The sequence below is a fragment of the Lygodium microphyllum genome, chromosome 3, assembly GCF_053477565.2.
Source record: "Lygodium microphyllum isolate KBCC chromosome 3, Lygodium_microphyllum_v1.1.10, whole genome shotgun sequence".
Taxonomy (NCBI): Eukaryota; Viridiplantae; Streptophyta; class Polypodiopsida; order Schizaeales; family Lygodiaceae; genus Lygodium; species Lygodium microphyllum.
In genome coordinates, this window is record NC_141137.1 from 153,007,985 (window position 1) to 153,029,126 (window position 21,142).

Consider the following 21,142-nt stretch of genomic DNA (forward strand, 5'->3'; position numbering starts at 1 on the left):
TGTAGCAGCAATTCTCTATGAGCTTAGACGTGCTTGACACAGTGGATTTGATGCAAAAATCCCAAATTCCTTTGGGCAGCCCACATGCATACTTTTACACTTGCTCATGAAGGGGCACCGGACGATTAGAAGTGACGAGCAACAATGCATTCCAAAAGTTCTTATTGTATTGCTCTAGATTATTGCTTTTTTTTGCATCAAGCTTATTCCAAGCTGTCATAATGTACACCTCAAAAGTACTTGTCAACCAATTCAATGCAAACATTTGATTGAATTATACCCATGTTGGTGGTGTTCTTACTTGCATCAAGAGCGTAGACCACCACTACAATGCATTCCCATTCAAGAAAGTGTCTACTTTCCAAATCTTAGAGGATTCGGAGAAACATCCCCTTGAGTAGGCAGCCTCAAGCTGAATGAAAGTCAAAGCTTTCAACCTATCTTGTGCATCACTGAAGGACTCAAACTTCACTCCTTTTCCACTCTCATCATAGTCTTTTGTTGCCTCTTTAGGGTTCAAGTTGTTATACACTGGCTACTATAAAAAGAGTGTGTTTGTTGTATTTACATCATGACCAAGTCCAAAAGAAACATTTGTACGACCAGCACTCATTCCTTGAGCCCTGTGAGCATTTGGGAGTGCAAATGCATTACTAAACATGCCACTTTGTGCCCCAGGCATCAAACCAATACTACCATACATAGGGCTTTGCATATTACCACCCACACATGAATACATTGGGCCCTGCACACCATGCATTAGCTACTACATACCATAGGGAGTTGTGCCATATATTCTCGTATGCGGTCCCTATCCAACCATTGCATGAAAAATAATGCTACCACCAAAGTATCCTAGTTGTGCCCCATCATTGCATACATATCCAGCTGTCCCAAATCCATTGGATTGGCACTACCATGATAGCCTTGTATTTACACACCTTGCCCTATAGGTACCAACTGTTTTTCTTCATTGGCTTCTTTGGGAGCTTCAAGTAAAGGCCTTGGCACTATCTTCGATGCACCTTGTCTCAAGGTGAAATCAAAGGATTGAGTGGTATCCTAACAATGGAACCATGAAACTAGCCTTCCTTCTCAAAGAGGATGGTAAAACCTAATTAAGCACTTAATTACAGCAATTAACAAATGAACATAAATTGAAATGCACACTTCACCATAACATTCTCAGACATTGCACACCCTGTTGGTCCCAAAACTAGCGCCCCTTGCGATATTTCTTTAACTTGTATTGCTATTGGATGGAGTACAAACTGAGACATCTTTATCTCCGTTGACCCAAAAGCCCCTTGTTGTATCAACCAATCAACAAGAAATTTGGGCAAAGTGTCCCTTGATCTTCACCCAAGACTTGTACAATCTAGACCACAAACTGGCCAAATACTGCCCCTAATCAAATGGGATGGCTAACATTTGAAATCCTTGACAATTCCTTGAATTTCAGCTGTTGATTTCAATGTATGATGCCTCTAACTATTGACAAAAGTCCTAAGGTGGTTGCTAAACCCTGATTTCTACAAAGAATAAGGGTTTACCGCAGAATTCTCACTACTCTCCACCAAATTTGATTGAGAACACCTTCAATTGGCTGAGGAATGCTGAGATATTCAGAGAATGGATTGGAGAAGGTGAGAGAATGCTGAGAAGAAAGAGAAATCAAAGTTTCCTCACGGGAAAACCCTCCAATCTGCTTGCTACCTGCTCCAACCAGTAATAAATGATGTTGCATGTTGCTTGTTGCCTGGAGGCACCAAATTGCTGTCGCCAGATCTCAACTACAATCACCAATCCTTAGGAGTCACCAAACTGCTGTCGCCTGATCTTCAATGGCCCTTGCCTGCAGTCACCTGCAGCAAATGACTAAATTCTAATCAGAAAACTAATTAGCAGCACCTTCTCTCTCTCTCTTACAAGCAAGATGCATTGAATGAGTCTCTCCCAACCCCAAACATCCTTCTCTCCCATTGCATGGGCATTTTTGCCATGTAGCAACCTTCTAATCCCATTTTCAAGCAAGATCCAACCAATTAATTAATTTTTGAATTAATTAATTTCAACCCTTTTGACACTATCCAAAGTTAGATATGCCCATTCACAATTTAATACGCTAGGCCATTTGCAACCACAAGTGGTTCCCATCCCTAATTAACCCTTAGACTGGCATTAATTAATTAATTAATGCCTAGTCCCTAGTATCACCACCGACACTTAATGGCCAATTAATTGTCCTAGGGCCAAACTAACACCAACTCACATCCAAAACCTAGCTAGCATAACTAATCACAACTTTTGCCTTTGATACCCACTGCTTCCTTGGGGTCCTTGGCCTATTACCATCAAATAATTGTCATGTGCATCACATGTGCCTTACAACATCGCACATTTGATTATTAAATTAATCAAATGTTACTAGCAAGAGCAAAACATCTCAAAAATTTCATATCCCCATGACAGTAACAATGCTCACGAAGTGACTTAGTGCGAACGTACAAAGGACACTTCGAGGTTAGAGCAACCAAGACCTATAAATAGAGCTCAAGGCCCTATTGAAGGGCACGAGAGGAAGAACTCAGGTAGTGTGCACATCAATCGAGTTGTATTCACCACTGCAGTGCAGAGAGAGTGGAGAGTTGAGAGATGGGTGTGTACCAATGTGTTAAAAAATGTATTTATACTTAGGATACGGTACACTTACACCCGCAAGGATGTATTCACATATACAAGCAAATATATACACGAGAGAAGCGAAGGGGCCTTTACATCCAACAACCTCCGACTTAAAGGTCCTAAGCAAACCTTTAGCCAACTCCCACTAGCCGAATGCAATGCTCATGTTGAGCCGTTGCAAGACTTTTAGTGAGAACATATGCAAGGTTATCTTGTGTTCTAATCTTAGTCACTGTGACTAGACCATCATCTAAAACATGTCCAAAAAAATAATACCGTACATCAATATGTTTGGTACGCACATGAAACATGGCATTCTTAGCCAAGTAGACAAGGCTATCACATCCAGGTACAAGCATTTTGGTGGACAGCCCAAAATCCTTGACCAAACGACCAAGCCAACCAACTTTTTTCGAAACTTCAATGGCTGAAATATATTCAGCCTTAGTGGCAAAAAGTGCTACTATCTTTTGCAATCTAGATCACCAAGAAATGGCCCCTACCAATCAAAGTAAATATGTACCCACTAGTAGACTTGGGAGTATCCAAGTCACCTGCCATGTCTACATCACAATACCCCTGCAGATCTAACGTACCCTTTCCATAGAAAATACATTTTCTTTGTGTGCCATTAAGGTACCGGAAGATGCATTTCACTGCTTCCCAATGTGTTTTGCCAAGATTTGACATAAACCTCCTTAGAACTCCCACTGCATGAGCAATATCAAGTCTAGGCAACCATAGCATACATAAGTGACCCACAAGCTAAAGCATAAGGAACACCCTTCATAGAGTTGGCTGCCTTATCATCTTTTGGGCAATCTACTTTGCTAAGCTTAAGATATGGTAGTAAAGGAATTCCAAGTGGCTTAGTATCTGCCATAGAAAAATGATCAAGTACTTTGCTTATGTACTTTTCTTGTGAAAGAAATAAGAGTTGTTGCTCTCTATCTCTTCTCACACGTATGCCCAAAATGTATTCAATTGCACCCAAGTCCTTCATGGAAAAGGCTGAATTCAATTGTCTTTTCAATGCATTAACCTAGCTTTTATACTTACCAACAATAAGCATATCATCTACATAAAGCACAAGTATTATAAGGCTTCTATCATTAGCCTTCTTTATATATAAGCAATGATCTACATTGCTTCTTTCAAACCCATGTAAGAGTATGAAAGCATTAAATTTTTTATACCACTGTCTAGGAGCCTATTTCAAACCATACAAGCTTCTCTTAAGCCTACACACCAAGTCCTCCTTTCCTAGCATAACAAAGCCTTTTGCATGTTTCATGTACAGCTCTTCTTCTAAATCACCATGCAAAAATGTAGTTCTAACATTCATCTAATCAAGTTCAAGATCCATAGATGCTACAATAGCAAACAATACCCAAAGAGTGGTCATTTTGATAATAGGTGAAAAGCCTTTCTGAAAATCGATCCTCTCTTTTTGCGTATAACCCTTAGCCACAAGCCTGGCTTTGTATTTGGGTTTGCCATCCACACACTTGATTTTATAGACCCATTTGTTAGGAATAGTTTTCTTATCTTTGGGAAATGGAACCAAATCCCAAGTATCATTCTAATACAATGACTTCATTTCTTCTTGCATAGCTAGCTCCCACTTTTTCTTCAACTCACATGATAATGCCTCTTTATATATGAGAGGCTCACCCTCATCTATGAGTAAAATGCAATCCAAAGAGGGATCAAACCTCTGTATAGGTCTCCTAACACGTGTAGACCTTCTCACCCAATGATCTATGTTATCACGTACTCGATCCACATCCAAAGGAATGCCAATGCTGAACTGCATTTTCAGATTGCTGTAATACATTTTCAAGCTGCTGTAATTCATTTTCAGCATGCTGATTTTGTTGCACAAGCTGATTTTCAGCATCTCTTTGCTGCTCATTATCATCAGGCTCAATAATGATATGTTGATTATCAAAACCAGCATCAAATGGAGCTGAATTTTCACTCACTGATGGTTGTTCAAGTGGCTCTGATCATGCTCAAATTTCACTTCCTTTTTGTCCAAATCACTAGATGTGGCATTTTTCAACAACTTTGACTCATTGAATACCACATCTCAGTTGCGTAGCACCTTTTTCATGCTTGGAACCCAAACTCTATAACCCATTTCACCTTCATCTCCATAACCCATGAAGATACCTCTAGGATTTCATGTCAAGTTTGGTTATGCTATCAACAGGTACATAGACACAGCATTCGCAACCAAAGACCCTTAAGTAGTCATATGAAGCAAGTTTCCAAACCGAACCTCTTCAAGGATGCTACTTTCAAGTGCATGATGTGGAGATCGGTTGCAAATATGCACCACGGTTTTAAGTGCCTCTCCCTAAAACGATTGCAAGAGATTAGCTATGAACAACATGCACCGAATCTTCTTACATAAAGTATTTCATTCGCTTAGCCACACCATTAGATGACAGATTATAAGGAACTGTACACTCCCCTTTAATCCCATTGACATCACAAAACTTAGTGAATTCTTTAGATACATACTCTCCCCTGTTGTCTGTTCTTATACATTTTAATTTTAGACCCTTTTGAGTACTAACAAATGCATAAAACCTTTTAAAGGCATCCAATGCTTTGCTTTTCTGCTTAAGCAAGTAAACCCATAGCTTTCTAGAATGATCATTAATAAAAGACACAAAATAACAGAAACTCCTATGAGTTTTTATTGGCATGGTACATACATCAGAATGGACTAAATCCAAAATACAAGCCTTCTTAGAGGCTCCATGAGAGTATGAACTCTTTACATGTTTTCCCAAAACACAGTCATCACAAAAGTCAAGCTTTGAGTTTTTCACATCAACTCTTCCAAGTGAAGAGAGTGCTTGTAAATCCTTTTGACTCATGTGTCTAAGACGCTTGTGCCATAACTCCATGTGTGACTACACTTTTGCAACTACAACAAACTTTCCAGGAAGTGCCTTGCAGTGAAGATAATATAGAGTTTCCTTTTTACCGTCTCTAACATGGATCCTTTCTATGTCTTTCACATTCCACCACCAAAGGTAGTGAAGTAACCCTTGTTGTCTAGCTGCCCAACAGAAAGCAAGCTCTTCTTAATGCCAGGAATATACCGAACATCATGAAGAATCAATTCCTAACCATTTTCAAGAGCCAAGAGTACGGTGTCCATGTCAAAAGATGACGTGCCAGCAAGACAGTAGGGTTTGCGGGAAGGAACACGGAGTGAACTTGGCAAACATGGAGAAAAGAAGAGAAGAGAGAAGAAACTCTGATGAATGGAATGATGAAGTTCTGAATCATGAAGTAAATGTGATACAAGGAAACAAGGGTGCCGTAGCACAAGGAAGGTGATGAAGACAACCACAAACCACGAACCACAATGTTCTCCTGAAGGGGTGAGAGGGTAGTGGAGAGGCTAGAGAGAAGAGGTGACGGACTGAATGAATAAGCCATAAGGAATGAATAAGAGAGTGGCCTAGGATGGCGCCCCTTTTTGGGGCTGCAAACCCTAAACAAAAAAAAAAGAAACGCAAAAACGCAAACTACGGGTGCAGGGTGAAGGATTTCTCAACACCACCTCTCAGGCCCAAAAAGGGGAACAAGAGAAGAGTGAGGTGGAGATACAATGCTACATGCTGAAGAATGCGCATGCAACAGGTGCCACTTGGATAATGTCCCTTATGGAAAAATTGTTCACTTGCCCAAGCGCCCTAGTACAAAGATGATGAAATCATGCAATGCATAGGAGTAAGGTAAGACTTTATGTGGTGCCGAGAACCATAAGGATATGTCTGTACTCGATCTTGGGAGTTGGCTCCATCTTGACCAAGGAATGAAGAAGATCCACCCTGGAATTTGAGAATACCACTTAAAAGGAGACCTTTGAAGATAGTCAAGAGACTGGATGAGCTGTAGAACTTGAAACTCAACCTCGGGAGAGAAGCCACTAGCTCCGTGACTCCATGCTCGAAGAAATACGAAAGGCCTAGCCACCAAGTCGCTACTGAAGACCCAACGACCCCAATCTAGGTAGATCCTCTAGATCCTAGATATGAGTAGAGGAAATGATTGCTCAAAGGAGAGTCACTTCTCGAAAGTGAAAGGTGGTGGTGTGTGAAGAACTTCATGGCACGTAGGGTCCCTCTCTGAATCGGAAGGAGTAGAAGTAGGAGCCCCTCTAAAACTGAAGAAGAACTAAAAGTCCCCTCTGAGAGCAGAGTAAGAAAATCCCCTCTGAATCCCAGTCTGAGAGAGAGAGGGAATCCAACCACTCATGGCTCACGGACTACAAAGCATCTGATGACAAAAAAAGTACCGCCGGTCGTGCCAAAGAAGGTATCTGGGGCGTGGAAAAAGAAGCCAGAAAGCATCTAGAAGTGGCCTCTCGAACCTGAGTGGAAGAGGGTGAAGAAGAGGGAGGCTCACGAGAGCCAAGAGTGGGAAACAGTCACGGGCTCCCAAGAGAGTGGACTGTGGAGGAGATATGGGTCGTGGAAGCCACTATACCTGGAAGTGAATGGAGAAAACCTCCACGCAATGGGGTGGTCTCCAGGAGGGCTTATCACCCCTTGGAAGATCTTAGAGCCTCCATGTGCTCGAAAGGATTTAGTGCACGTCGGATGCGGCTTATTGCCTCGAGCATAATACTCTAATAGCCGATACAAAATGATCTCTATGGCCCAAAAAGGAGAGGTGGCACAAGGAGTGCCTGGTGGAAGAAGCATATACTCCGAAGGGATAGGGAGCAAAGGTCGATGTCGACAATCCCCGTTGGGATAATCGTTTGTGTTGCAGTAGGAACACCCAGTAGAAGGACAATCTATCGGGGAAGACGCCATGATACCGGTGTGGTAAATTGGATAAGGAGAGTGGAAGGGAGAAAAAGAACATCTCCTAATGCAGAGCAGAAATGATAGAGAAATCAAATGTTAATGCCGAACCCACACCGGTCTTTGCCTTCACTGGAGTGGAGGATCTTTGCCACTGTTTGAGCAGATCCGGCTCTAATACCATATCAAAAGATGGTGTACCAATGAGACAGTAGGGTTTGCGAGGAGAAACAGGAAGTGAACTCGGCAAACATGGAGAAGAGAAGAGAAGAGAAGAGAGAAAAAACTCTGATGAATGAAATGATGAAATTCTGAATCATGAAGTGAATGTGATACAAGGAAACAAGGGTGTCGTAGCACAAGGAAGATGATGAAGACAGCCACTAACCACGAACTACAATGTCCTCCTAAAGGGGTGTGAGGGTAGTGGAGAGGCTAGAGACAAGAGGTAACGGATTGAATGAATCAACTGTAAGGAAAGAATAAGAGAGTGGCCTCTAAATAAGCATAGTCAGTCTAGGATGGCACCCCTTTTTGGGGCTACAAACCCTAAACGCAAAAATGCAAACTGTGGGTGAAGGGTGAAGGGTTTCTCAACAGTCCATTCCTTCAATATCACATGCATGGTTATTTCCTAGGTAAACTTTTCCAAGGTTACCTTCTACATAAGAAGAAAAACACTCCAAAATGAAGTTATATAAAATGAAGCACCACTGTCAACAATCCACAATGTGACAAACCATCATGAGCAGACAACAAGACATCTATAACATCTCTTTTTGTGATATACATGTCCTCCACTGTCATAACATGTGAATCTGAAGATACAACCAACAAATCAACATCTGTACCTTCTTCTAACTCCTCAATAACAACATTAGATACCACACTGCAATCGGCTTTTTATGCCCTTTGCGTCCACACTGATAGCAAGTGACATCTTGCTATTTTTCCTTGCTTTTGCTACGATTTATATTCTTATTTGCAACATTCGATCCCTTTTCAGTTCGTCCTCTTACATTGTAGGCTGATCCACTGTTTTCCCCACTTGCCTTACGTCTAATCTCCTCATTAAGAATAGAACCACGCACACCATCAAATGTCAAGTTGGGATTGTTGCTCAATGACACAACCAATGCTTTCCATGAATCCGGAAAAGTCATAAGCAAGAAAATAGCCCTTAGCTTAGGATCAAAAGCTAGCAAGTTTGCATCCTGTAACTGACTCAGAATACTAGTGAAAGCATTTAAATGCTCTGAGGCGGGCTTAGACTCATCAATCTTTAAGTTGACTAACTTTTGCATGAGATGGACTTGATTGACAAGAGTTGTACTCTCATACGTAGCCTTGAGTTTCTCCCAAACTGCATAAGCAGTGGTAAGTCCCTTGATATCAACCAAGATATCATCTGTGACAGCCATTTTAATGTAAGTAATAGCTTTCTTATGCATTTTAGCCCAATCCTCATCTGGCAAAGCAATAGGCTTATGTTCTGCCAAAGCATCATCACGATCCTTCAAAAAAAGTATACCATGCATACGATCTTTCCAAATATCAAAGCCATTGCCATCAAATTTACGAATCTCAAAGAGATTCTTTGTGTCACATGTAGATGCACTACCAGCCATCTTCAGCAATAAAAGATTGCTTTCAACCAATGGCAAGGTTGCTGAATATAACAGCAAGTACACCCACTTGTACTTCCAAAGGTGTCCAATAAGCAAATATTTCGCTGCAATTTCAGTCCCAAGAGCTGATTACAGCATGTACATGAATCAAATCTGATACATATGCACAAATGACAACTCCCACTTCAATAATACATCACCGTAGCGCCCAAATGCAATAACCCACATGTTGTATGTACCACTGTTCATTGCATAATGAGCATTCAGCAGTACATATACCAAGAGAAGCTGCCCTTTTACAACATTTAATACATCCCAAGTCCAAATTTCTCTCACACAGCATTGAATCTGCTGTAATTTCATTGTCAAAGCACGAATCAGCTCAAAATGCATCACCGATGCAAAAAGCCCCAAAATTTTTGCAATAAATCTGCTCCAATTGCATTTATTCATCATCTTGAGTATTAATTACGGGCAAATGTTGCAGAAATTTCACAAATTCCGCAAAACCCCCGAATTCCTGTTGGAGCTCAGTTGGGAACGAACAACAGTTTGAGGAGTGAGAGTGACGGGGAGAGGGAGAGGGAGAGAGTGAAAGTACAATTCGATTTGAGTGTACCAACAATGTGTTGGTACACAAAGAATAAAATGTATTTATACTTGGGGCATATAAGGGTGCATTCACATGTACAATTGAATAATGTGCGTGTAGTATACACGGAGGTGAAAACGGGCCTTTATCCCAACAACCTCCCACTTAAAGGTTTGAAGTGAACCTCTAACCAACTCCCACTAGTCGTATGCAATGCCCATGTTGAGCTTTGCCTGAGACTTTTAGTGAGAACATCTACAGGGTTGTCCTGTGTTTTGATCTTGGTCAATGTGATTAGACCATCTTCCAAAATCTGTCTGATCAAGTGATATTGCACATCTATATGCTTTGTGTGTGAATGATACATGGCATTCTTAGCCAAATACATAGCACTCTGGCTATCACATCCCAATACTGCAGTACCCATAGACATGTCGAGATCCTCTGCAAGAGCAATGCTCAACCATATAGCTTCCTTAGAAGCTTCAATAGCTGATATATATTCATCTTCAGTAGTACTCAATGCGACAATGTTCTGCAACCTGGAACACCAAGAAACGGCCCCACCAGCAACTGTAAAGACATACCTACTGGTGGACCTAAGAGTGTCCAAGTCACCTGCCATGTCTGCATCACAATGACCCTGCAAACTAAGTGTACCCTGCCCATAGCAAATATACTTTCTTTGTGAACCCTTTAGGTATCGAAGAATACACTTGACAGCTTCCCAATATGTTTTTCTAGCATTTGACATAAACCTGCTAACAACTCCCACTGCATGAGCAATGTCTGGACGAGTAGCAACCATAGCATACATAAGAGAGCCACAAGCTTATGCATAAGGGACTCCCTTCATAGCATTTGCTTCCACGTCATCTTTTGGGCTGTTGGCTTTACTAAGCTTAAGATAAGGAGATAAGGGTACCCCAAAAGGCTTAGCTTCAGCCATGTTAAATCTGTCCAGCACCTTTTCAATGTACTTTTCTTGAGATAAAAACAACAAGCTTCCACGTCATCTTTTGGGTTGTTGGCTTTACTAAGCTTAAGATAAGGAGGTAAGGGTACCCCAAAAGGCTTAGCTTCAGCCATGTTAAATCTATCCAATACATTTTCAATGTACTTTTCTTGAAATAAAAACAGCAATTTCTGCATTCTATCTCTACGAATCCTCATGCCCAAAATATGCTATGTATTCCCCAAATCTTTCATGGAGAAGGCTGATTTCAGCTGATTTTTTAGAGCATCCAAGCAAGTCTTTCTTTTCCCAGCTAGCAACATATCATCCACATACAAAACAAGTATGATGGGGCTGCCATCTATATCCTTTTTCATGTACAAACAATGATCTGCATGGTTGCGTGTAAACCCATGAGATAGCATAAAAGTGACAAACTTTTTGTACCACTGTCATGGTGCTTGCTTCAGCCCATACAGGCTACATTTCAGTTTATACACCATCTGCTCTTTCCAAGAACTACAAAGCCCTCCGGCTATTTCATGTAGATTTCCTCATCAATGTCACCATGCAGAAAAGCTATTTTTACATCCATTTGGTACAGCTCTAAGTCCATTACAACAGTAAGAGCAAAAAGCACACGTAGAGTGGTCATCTTCACAACAGGTGAGAAAACCTCTTGGAAGTCAATCCCTTCCTTTTGTGCATACCCTTTTGCAACCATTCTTGCCTTATACTTGGGTTTCCCATCAATTGTCTTTACTTTGTAAACCCATTTGTTTGGAAGAGGCTTCCTTCCTTTCGGCAACAACACAAGATCCCAAGTATCATTAGCATATAGAGACTTCATTTTCATTACCAGCATCTACATTTTCATAATCAGCAAGTCTATTTTGTTGTCCATCATCATCTGGCTCAAAAACAACCGGTTGATCATCAATTTCAGCCTGTGGTACATCACCATGAGGCTCATCATTTGAAGTAATAGGTGGCCACAAGTTCTGAAATTTTATTTTTTTCATATCTTCATTAGAGACTAGTACCTTTCAGCAATTTTGCCTCATTAAACACAACATTACAGCTGCAAATAATTTTCTTGGACTAAGGTAACCACACTCTGTAGCCAAATTCACCCTCATCACCATAGCCCATGAAAATGCCTTTGGTGGATTTTGGGTCAAGTTTGTTCCTCAGCTCATCTCGAACATGCATAAAAGCATCACAACCAAATATACGTAAATGGTCATATGAGACCAATTTGCCAAACCAAACCTCCTCAAGGATACCATTATTTAAGGACCTGTTTATCTTCCTGCAAAGCATCCTCACAATCCTTTAGAAACAATATGCCCTACATACGGTCTTTCCAAAGGTCAAAACCATAACCATCAAATTGTTTGATTTCCATTAAACTCTTGATGTCTGAACTAGAAGAAGTTGCAACCATTTTATCGCAAACACAAGAGTAAATATCCTGGACTGCAAAAGCACAAGCTGAACCAACAAACACACTGTTGTTCTTCTTCAAACAGTAATATATCTCTGCTCTCTGTACATGAACCAGCCACCATATGAGCAAAAAACTGCAAAAAATTTACCAAATTCTGCACAAAGCCCCAAAATTTCAGGTCCAATAGTGCATAAATGTCACTCAATTTGACCCAGCTGAGAAAAAATTTACCAATACATGAAAAGCCCCAATTTTCCGAGGTCCAATGTCAAGAAATTTTACTCAAAAGAGTGAAATTCCGACAAATTTGGCAAAATCCCCAATTTGATTGAGGTCACCACGCGCAATGACTGTAATTTCTGACCTGAATGTCGCTGTCAAGCATAGACGAGATTAAATCTGGAAAAAACCCCAAATTTTCGAGCTCAAATTTGCACAGAATTGATGACTGTGCTTTCACGTGTGAACTCCCACCAAGGGAAGGGAATGGGATAAATTAAAGAAAAATTCTAGCCAAAAAAAAAAAAAACGAGGTAGCGTGGGGGTTTCTATTGACCCTTGCCAATCACGCGATGTGACCTGTCCGATGGCAACCAAACTATGTTGAGATATTTGCAATCACACCTATTGTACCCTCTTTGTATGAGGCAGTGTTGGGCTTAGGACATGCAGGTAGACTGAATCCCATATGCACAGAGAGAAAAACTGTAGCCATCCAACAACTATAAAGCATTGTACTTGACTATCACTTTTCATACAGAATGAATACAATGTCATGATGCTTTGTACTTTCAGTTAAGTGTCTTGTCTTTGTCAGTCCTACACAAGATTGTGTTTATGAGTCCAAGCTTCCATCTTGGAACCTAATTCACTTGTGTAACAATTGTGGTCTTCAGTCAATGTCATCATGGGTTTAGTCTATGCTTACAAGCCGCCATAGCCATGCTCTAGATCTGCGTATTTTAACATGGTATCAGAGCTCAACTGAGCATGGCCCAACTCTCCTTTCACTCCTCTCAGCTCCTTTCCATCTCTGCTCAGCTCAGTTTGAGTACTGGACCCTATCCCAACTTCATTTGCATTCCTACCTTCAATTAAGCTTCCATGGCAACCATAGACAGCAACACCCTGTCAGCTTGAAGCTTTCATATCTCTCTCCACAGACCAAATCTCTCTGAACTTTCTTCTAGAAAAGTGTTTCTCTACTTCCAGAGCTCCTCCTTGGCACCTCAATCATTGAGATTGGACAACTATAGCTTCAGCATTGCCTCTTTTCAGAGTCGCTGCCATAACTGTGTCTATGGACAACACCTATCTACCTCTGTTGGAGCAGCCATATCTCTTCGAGTTTTCTTCTGGAGAGTTGTTCTTCAGGTCAAGGCGCAACTTCTTGGCACAAAAATCAAGGAGATTGATGCACACCATGCCCGGCATTTGCATTTTCCCAAATCTGAGCGTAGTTTTGACAACGACCACTTTGAAGGCTTAGATCTCTCAACTTGGACAAAACGAGTACAAACTCTCTTAGGGGGAGTTAGACCCATTAGTGAGGGTCCTATATCTTAAAGGGTTTGAGCAGATTCGACCTGTGGAGCTCATGGGAGCTCATTTATTAGTCGTTGGTCCCTGTTTTGACAGGATAGCCATAGCCACTTACCTTTAAGCTCATTTTTCCTTCATTTTATCTCTCCTGCCACTTAGACCAAGCCAAGGCCACTCTAATCTGAAGTTTTCAACAAGTATTCAACCATAAAATCAGCAAGGAGGGGAAGCTATGAAGAGTTTTTGAAGATCATCAAGTCAAAATCAAGCAATAAACATCAAATTTCAAACTAGTATCTTTTGATACTTCACTGCCATTGCTTGTGTCTTTTAACACATACAAAGATCAACTCATTCTTGGTTATTCTCAGTCATTTGAAGTTGATTTCCATCATGGGAATGACCAAAATCAAGTCTTTTATGAAGATGCTTCTCATGAAGAGTAACATTACTCTTGTTGCTCAATTCAAGTGCATGGAAGACTTGTTTATTCCTCTTGCAGGCATGGATGGATTTTCTTGTTTTGAAGAGCAATCGATGAATTTATTTGAAGATTTTGAAGACATTTCTGCTGCCTCAAAGATGATGATACCTTTGCTTAAGGGGGACATGGACATAAAGACGCATACAATTGGTGCAAGCAAAGTCAATGAAGAAGCAAATCAAGAGGACCAAAAGATCAAAGAGAAAAAGAATAAGAATAAGAAACATAAAAATCATGAAGACTTTGAAGTGGCAAACAAAGTGAAGTACAAGTACAAGAAGCTAGACAAGAAGAACTGCAGTGAATCAAAGATCTATGTCAAAAGAAATGCTAAAAACCGCAAGGGCCTCACGGTCCTTGATCATATTTTTAACTAACTTTTTTAGCCTTGTATTGCCTAGCCCAAATGTCTTTATCATAAGCTTGTAAACTCCTCATGTAGCCTTGTACTACAGCCTCTGTAAGGCCCCTGCTACAGCCTCTGAATGACCATCATGTTTGTGGTACCTACGCTTAGCCTTTTTTGCGACAGTCTCTAGTGTTTTGCCATGTTTATGGTGTGCCCACACTTTGCAGGTGTTACTTTCACTAAAGCCTCTACACACTTTGTACTTTCTGGTTGTGATTGAGAAGGGGTGTTGAGATATTTGCAATCACACCTATTGTAGCCTCTTTGTATGAGGCAGTATTGGGCTTAGGACATGCAAGCAGACTGAATCCCATATGCACAGAGAGAAAAACTGTAGCCATCCAACAACTATAAAGCATTGTACTTGACTACCTCTTTTTATATAGAATGAATACAATGTCATGATGCTTTGTACTTTCAGTTAAGTGTCTTGTCTTTGTCAGACCTACACAAGATTGTGTTTATGAGTCCAAGCTTCCATCTTGGAACCTAATTCACTTGTGTAACAGTTGTGGTCTTTAGTCAATGTCATCATGGGTTTAGTCTATGCTTACAAGCCGCCATAGCCATGCTCTAGATCCACGTATTTTAACAAACTAGACCCGTCGCTACATACTAACGGGACACGGTGCCTGTCTCACGCCTGCACCAACTGCCACCATTGCTCACGAACCGTTGCTCCTTGGTCGCTCCCCGCTGCCCCGTCACTCCCGCACTGAACCCGTCACCACGCCTGTTGGACCCCTATCACCTGCACGTCACACGCTCAACAGCTACCGACTAGTTGCCTGCTATGAGCCTCACGATTGATCTTCTGCCTCGAGGTGTTCGCGAGCTAACAGTTGTAGCGTGTCAATCTTGCAACTGACAGCTAGAGCCTGTTGTCTCAAGAAACCCGCGCAATCTGTGCTCTAATATCAGTTGTTGGAGCTCAACTGGAAATAAGCAACAATTCGAGGAGTGAGAGTGACAGAGAGAGGAAGATAGTGAAAGTACGACTAGATTTGAGTATACCAACAATGTGTTGGTACACAAAGAATAAAATGTATTTATACTTAGAGCATATAAGGGTGCATTCACATGTATAACTAAATAATGTGCGTGTAATATACATCGAGGTGAAAATGGGCCTTTATCCCAACAATTCCAAGGTCCAAATGTGCACAAATCACATTGAAATTGGCCCAACGAGTTGTCACAATTCTAGGGCCTGCGAGTTGTCACAAGCTAAAATGTTGGCTTGAGGTGTTGTCTGGTCACTGCTGACCTATTTGAGCCCTACGACTGCTGTCACAAATCTGTTCATCGCCTTCCTGCCTGTCACAGAGCTGTTCATCACCCACCAGCCTGTCACCTGCCACGTGCCTGTAAAACGTTGTCGTTTGGTCAAAAATTGGCCACCGCCTAGTCACGCCTACTACACACCGGTCAAACTGACCACCGATTGATCTCGACTACCTGTCGACTAACACTTACACGCAGAGATTGATCCATCCAGTCCTCGGGAAATCCGCATGCTCTTGTCGAAGCTTTGATACCAGTTTGAAGGGTGCAAAAGGAAGAACTCAACTAGTATGGTCAATCGAAGTGTATTCAATAGTGCAATGCAGAGAGAGTGGAGAGTCGAGAGATGGGTGTGTACTAGTGTTGTACACAAAGATTTAAAAAATGTATTTATACTTAGGGTACGGTATACTCACACCCGCAAGGGTGTATTCACATGTACAAGTAAATATATATATGGGAGTAGCGAAAGGGCCTTTACACCCAGCACCTATTGTGCACATTCATTGTGTGATCACCACTCTTGGACTCTTGGTCCCTTGGCCGACACATCCGTACACCGGGATGGTGTGGGCTAGTGGTATGAGACGCCAATCCTTGAGATGTGGTCATGACAGAGAGTGCTACTAGCTCTTAGGCTCGGGGATGAGCCCGTTTGACTCTACGACTGGAAGGTGAGTCTGATATCCAATCCCTTTATGATGAGTTTGGCTTGCGTCGTGTCTCATATGCAAGTTGGATCCTAGGGAGACGTTTCACCCCCTCTCAAATCATGGGGCTAGACTAAAAGCCAAAGTGTGAGCAAAAGCAAAGTATATACTCTGCTAAGAACATTACTCTTCTTCATTGGTATCAACAAATACTGTAATAGCCAAATCATAAAGTAATCACACTCAATCTAGTGTTGTTATTCAATAATTCTAAGGCTACCAACAAAAGAACAAATGTCTGCAAGGATACAAAATGCCAAGGGTTTCAATGAAAGAAAAACGTGCAAAAGGCCTCGAACTGCTATCGCCTACCCCAATCGACTATTGCCAACTTCTAAAGGTCCCAGAATTGCTATTGCTTGCATCAAATGGCTTAATATCCTCCATAGCAAAAAAATCAGACCAACAACTTGTTCCCTCTCTTTCCTCAACTTGAATGAACTGAATCTCTCTCTCCAACCTCTAAAAACGTTTTTCAATCTTGCATGGGCATTTTTGCCAAGTGGCAACCTTCTAAACCTGTTTTCCAACATTATCCAACCATTTAATTAATTATAAAAGATTCATAATTCTGAAAATTAAATCCATTCCTTCTTACCTTATCAAAAATTAAATATGCTCAGTCCGTAATTAAATTGGCTAAGCCATTTGCAACTTGAAGTGGTCCTTAACCTTTGTTGACCCCTAGACTGGCATTAATTAATTAATTAATGCTAGTCCCTAGTGTCACCACTAATACTTATTGGCCAAACCACTATCCCAAGGTCACATCTGATACCAACTGACCACCAAAACCCAGTCAGCCTAACTTATCACAACTTTTGCCTTTGATACCCACTATATCCCCAAGGTCCTTGGCCTGTTACAATGAAATATCTGCCATGTGAATAACATAAACTTAAATAATATTGCACATTTAATTAATAACTTAATCAAATGTTATCAACAAGACTAAAGCATCTCAAGATTTCACATCCCCGTGACAGACCTTCCCCTTGAAATCCCTGCAATTGTCCTCGATTGCACTGTATTGTGCAAAACAAAAAGCATATTGCACTGGAATTTCCATAAGGCATCACAATCACAACATTGGCCACTATTGTCCAACCATGCTACATACCCCAAATCCACTAAAACTTTCCAGCCAACATATACATAATATAAAACTGAAAATTAGCCCAAAACTATTGCTAGAAACCCATTGGATGCATTTATAACTCATGTTTCTCAACTATTCTAACTATCAATCATAGAAAAGCATTAATTCAGCATAAACTATGGTTGAAACTGTCAATGGCATTTACTAACATACTGATGTCCATGGAACCATCTGTAAGCCATTGAAAACTGATAATCGGATTATAAACTAATCACTTGCTAATTTGAGAACTAATCATTTACTGTTGTAAATCTAACCCCAAACTTATCACAAACTAATTGCAAAAACTAATCAGTAATTAATGCAAAAACTGATGCAAAATTAATCCCAAAAGTAACCATAAACAATTCTCAAACTAATCAAAAACTAAGCTGAAACTTATCAGAATTTTTGTCTCAAAAATGAGACAAAACACATGCCAAACCGCTCATAAGCTGATGCAAAAGTATAGTTCCACTGCCCAGATGAAACTCATACTCATCTGTATACATCTCATAATGACTAGTACACTTAGCGACCTCATAGTAGACATACTATCAACACAGTACCTTGGATACATGCTAAATACAACCGAGATCCACTATATACGAGAGCTATCCACAACTAGCGGAGTGGAAGTGCTACCCTCCCCTTGACATCAAGCAATACTCTGGACCTTGCTCTGCTAAACCTGACTGAGCCCAAACTAAAGTCCGCTCAATTGAAAGGCATCTAGGTAAAGCTACAACAATTGAGGATAGCCTGTCAAGTCATCCTCTTCCATCCATTTGACATCCATTAGTGAATAATTCTGAAATTTCACTGAGTATCGCTTGGAAACTTTACCTTTGACATTTCTTTTGCTTATGTGCCAAAATTTGCTCGAGTACCCATATTCATCTAGCTCCTCAACCTCACGCTAAATTTCAGCAGACATATCCTTTGGCATATCACCATGAAAAGGCCTCAACAAACTACATGAAAGACATTGTGTATCCACCAATGTGGAGGTAATTTCAATCAGTATGCCACATTGCTGATCTTCTCCAATACCTTGAAGGGCCCATAGTATCTAATACTCAACTTCGGATACAATCTTTCTCTTCCTTTCATCTTTTTCAACCTTGTCTTTTCAAAACACAACAATACATAATCGCCCTCTCCAAACTACAAAGCACGTCTACGACGATTAGCTGCCCTCTTTCTCTTTTCCTATGATCTCTTAAGTGCATACTTTATCTTTACATAGGATATATTTAAGTTTTCCACATAATGGTCAACCTCAAAGATCTTATCCTTAGTTTGCAAGATAGGTGGTACTTTCTTGCTAAACATAGAGAGAAATTTTACCCATCTTATATACTTCTTTGTCTGCGTTAGAAAGTACCTCAAAGTCTAATGGTCTGTCTACACTGTAAAATCAGCCCCCAACAAACAGTGTTTCCACATAGATAGTGCATGAAGTACATCCAATAGCTCTTTCTCATAGACCTGCAATTTCTTTTTTGCACCACGAAGAATTTGGCTTTCATAAGCCACAACTCGGTCATCCTGCATAAGAACAGCCCCAATGTTGTTACTATATGTATCGCACTGAACTAGAGTGACTTCTTTAGATCAAGTAACACAAGCACAGGATCTAAAGTCATCTTTTTCTTGAGCTTTTTAAATGCTGAAATTTTCCCTATTGTCCATCTAAATAGCATATTCTTCTTTTGCAAGGCATACAATGGAGATGCAATTTCAGCAAACCTATACACATGCTTCCTATAGTAAGAACATAAATCCAAGAAGCTGCAGATCTCATGCATATTTTTGAAAGGTGGCCATAATCGTATTGCTTCAATCTTTGTAGGGTCCATGCAAATACCATCAGCCAATAGAATATGCCCCAAAAAGTGAATTTCATACAAAAAATTTTCACTTTTCCTGTCATTGATAACCATCCTATTCTCACGCAATTCATTGAATATAATGTCCAAGTGTCTTCTATGCTCTGCCTCATTCTTTAAATTGACAATCATGTCATCAAAGAAAGTGCCCACAAATCCTCTATATAGTCTAAAAATGCAATCCATCATTTGATTGAAATTGGCAAGAGCATTCGTAAGCCCAAAAGGCATAACAAGAAACTCATATGGCCCAAAAGATCTTTTGACACATCCTCTAGTCTAATGCGTATCTAATGATACCCACTTTTCAAATCTATATGGTTGAATATGGCTACCCCCTGCAATCTATCCATAACATCATCGATCCAAGGAGTCGAAAGCCATTGATTCTTTATCGTGGTCTTGTTCACAACACCATAATCAATACACATTCACCATGAATCATCCTTTTTTTGCACCAAAAGCACTCGAGAACAAAAAGAAGATGAGCTAGGCTAAATCAGCTTCTTTTCTAACAGCTCATTTACCTGACTCGTAATCTCCCCCTACTGGGCTGCACTGACTCTGTAAGATGGCTTACTAGGTGACCTACTTCCAAGAATGAGATCTATGACATGATCTTTCAACCTTTCAAGCAGTAGCTGCCCTAGAGCTGACTGAGAGAAGCAATCAACATATATTTTCAGAAATGATATGCCATCCTTCTCTAACTTAGATATATTCCCAACATTCTCACTAACATTTTTTTCCTTAGTAAAAACCAAGTATACTAAAAGATAATTTTTCATTACTTTAGAAATAGTAGCTACAAATACAACAAGAACAAATTCACCTTTCAACTGTACATCAAGTGTGAGTGCCTTTCCCTTATGCTGAATAGTGATCTCTTTTACCCAAGAAACAATTACTACATGCATATAGTGACACCATGGCACACCAAGCAATACATCACAACCCTCAAGTGGAGCAATGAAGAACTCTTCGCTATCCACATATCCCTGTATATGCAACCGAAGCTTTCCAATGAGTTGTGTGACAAACTTTGCATGGCCTTTACATGCCATTTAAACTTTTCCCATATGTCCCATCTCATATGACCTCTAATGCCTAGACAGACTACCATGTTAACAAAGATGAAGTTGGCTCGCGCATCATTATCAAAGAAAATCTACACATGCTGATCCCTAATTTTGGCCCAACTCTACACAACTCAGTAGCATCATAATTGGACTGATCACTAACAACATCAAGCATCAATCCCACTGATATTTTGGGTTTCTTTCCTTTAGAATCTCCCTGATTTTCTGATTTTCCAACTTGCTACCTATTGGGAGAGTCCCTTGCAGTGTGACCCTCATATTCACATATAAAACATTTATTTGCAGCCATCAATTCCCTACGTTGTGCCAATGTTTTTAAAACCCTTTCTTTGTTGTTTTGGTCTCTTTATAGGCTGATTTTCAGATCTGCCCCTTTCCTCAATCTTAAACAACTTTTTATTCAGCTTCTCCCAACTCTCCAAGATGCCCGAATCC

At 40.5% G+C, this 21,142-nt stretch overlaps 1 protein-coding gene and 1 pseudogene across 3 annotated transcripts in view; one reads left to right on the forward strand and one right to left on the reverse strand.

Moving 5' to 3' along the window:
• The window catches only part of LOC148039048 (uncharacterized), a 49,277-nt gene that overhangs the window by 5,785 nt on the left and 22,350 nt on the right, over positions 1 to 21,142 (reverse strand). The window lies entirely within an intron of this gene.
• LOC148039049 (uncharacterized) overlaps positions 7,449 to 21,142 on the forward strand; it is a 30,450-nt pseudogene continuing 16,756 nt past the window's right edge.